Raw genomic sequence first — 2,521 nt, forward strand, 5'->3', positions numbered from 1 at the left:
AGCTCACTTTGTAGCCCAGGATTATCTGGAACTCAAAAAGATCCTCTTGTCTCTGCCTCCTGAGTGCAGGGATTACAGGGGTGTGCCACCATTCTAGCTTAAAATTTTTGAAATAAGTATCAAAGATGTTCTAAATTTCTATACGATCTGTAGTGATTTTACTCATTTCATTCCTTTTTGCATGAATTTGATTTTTTTCCCCTTTTTTTTTTGATAAGGTTGGTTAGGAGTCTATCAATTTTATTTATTCTTTCTAAGAACCAGCTCCTTGATTACTTAATTCATTGTATCATTTTCTTCATCTTCATTGTACATATTTCTGCTCTTATCTTTATAATTTCCTGCCTTCTTTGGGCTTTGGATGTGACCTACTCTTCTTTTTCTAGAAGCTTGAAATACAACATAAGATTGCTTATTTGGGCTTTTTCCATTTACCTGATGTAATAAATTTCCCTCTCATTAAAGTACTAGAAATAAAATATATGGAATTAAAAGTCATATTATGGGAAAAAAATTTAGCCCATTGTTCTTCAGAGAAAGGACTTCTATCTGAACATGTAAAGAATAAAAACAAACTCTCAGGTCCTCAAAATTCAAAGACCCAATCAAAAATGAGTGTCTGAAATGAATACATACTTCTCAGATGAACAAATACAAATAGCAAATAAGTGATGCTTATTTGACTAACTAATTTTTCTTAAAATAGCTTTCTTTGCATCCCACAGGTTCCAGTAAATTGTATCTGGATATTCATTTGATTGTAAATATTGCTTAATGTCTCCTTTTCTTTCTTCTGTGACCCTTTGATGGTTCAGGAAGGTGTTATTTATTTACCATGTAATTACAAAGTTTTGGCTGTTTCTTTTGTTAATAATTTCCTGTTTCATTGCACTATGGTTAGATAATGTTCATGGGATAATTTCAATTCCTTTGCATTTACATCATCAAGCTCTATGTGCTAGTATGTGGTCTATTTTGGAGAATATCCTGTGTACAGCTGAGAAGAAGATGTGTTTTGATGTTGAGTGGAATACTCTATAAAGGTCTACTAGGTCCATTTGTTCACAAGTTTGGTTTAGTTCTATTATTTCTTCACTGATTTTTTTTGCCTAGTTGATCTATTCTCTTCATGTCAGTGGGGTATTAAAGTCCCCCACCACAGATGTGTTATTTCTCATTCAATTTTTTCATATCTGTTAAAATTTGTCTTATATAGTTGGGTGCTCCTATGTTGGACACATGTATTTATGATTGTTATGTCTTCCTCTTACAATTTTCCTGTAACAAGTATGTAGTGACCTTTCTATACTTCTAGGCTATGCTAATCCTTTTTAAATTTCATTTTTTTTTCTAGAAAACATCCTTCCATGATCCTTACTGCTAGCAAAAATAATAACATACTATGTGCGTCTAATGTTTAGAAGTTCAAACAGTCTCAGTTCTTCTTTGAAAAGCACAAACTTGAACAAAGAGTGCAATTTGTAGAGCTGCAGCTGGGGATCAAGGCTTCTGCCTCCTGTCACATCTTCGTTCTACCATATATCACATTTTTTCAGTTCTGAAACAACTTTTCGAACCTTATCTTCTGACATTGCATTGCATACAATTGGAATATTGTCATTTTTCCAGTATGCATATTTCAGTACATGTTTTTTTCTTTCCTTGCCTGTGTGGCTAAATGAATTCTAATATATTGAATTAATAAAGTGATGCCTTCTATTCTTCATATGCCCTGTTTTTCCTTTAGCACCTTTCTAAGAAAATAATTTTAAACTATCTTTTGTTAGTTGCTTGAGCAATCAGTAAATGATTAACAAATTGAAAAACTCTTTTTGCCTTAATAATTTGGCTTTTTCCATCACTTGCTTTCTAGTTTCTCCTATATATTATCTAGCATGACTACAGTTTAATTAGCATATTCTTGTTCTCCAGAGCGTCTTTTCAAGAGGATACAATATTTTGACCAGTTACTAAAATCAGCACTGAAGCCCAGCATATTTCCAGGTTTTGCTGGATCCCTTGACCTATATTTTCCACCCATGTTTTTGGTCCTTCTGTTACACTATATCTTCTGAGGTGTCACTGTGCATTAGCTGTGTCAGCCCTGGACATGTGACTGCCTCACATATTCTCAGTGTAATAATCAGCCCCATAAGGTAGTAGAAAATTTAAGAACACTACCTCTGTAGAAGTATGAAAGTTTGGAGAATCCTAGTTTGGATATTCACTAGAAATTTCCATTAGTACTCTCATGCATTCTTTGATTAGACTAATGCCCTAGAAATCACTTGCATTTGGAATTTTCAAAATAGTTCACATGGCTATAACTATCCAGAAGAAGGTAAAGACTTATAAGCCGAGAGTTCAAAGACTGTGAACTCACTATACTGTGAGGTCAGGGAGAACACAGAGTGTCCAATTTTTTTTATTAATTTTATTGAGTAACAAATAGTAATGAGGCAGTTTCAAAATGAGATAGTAGGACAATTACAATAATTAATACATTGCATATTGTTGTCTT

This window comes from Octodon degus, unplaced genomic scaffold (assembly GCF_000260255.1).
Source record: "Octodon degus isolate 3935 unplaced genomic scaffold, OctDeg1.0 scaffold00217, whole genome shotgun sequence".
NCBI classification, from domain to species: domain Eukaryota; kingdom Metazoa; phylum Chordata; class Mammalia; order Rodentia; family Octodontidae; genus Octodon; species Octodon degus.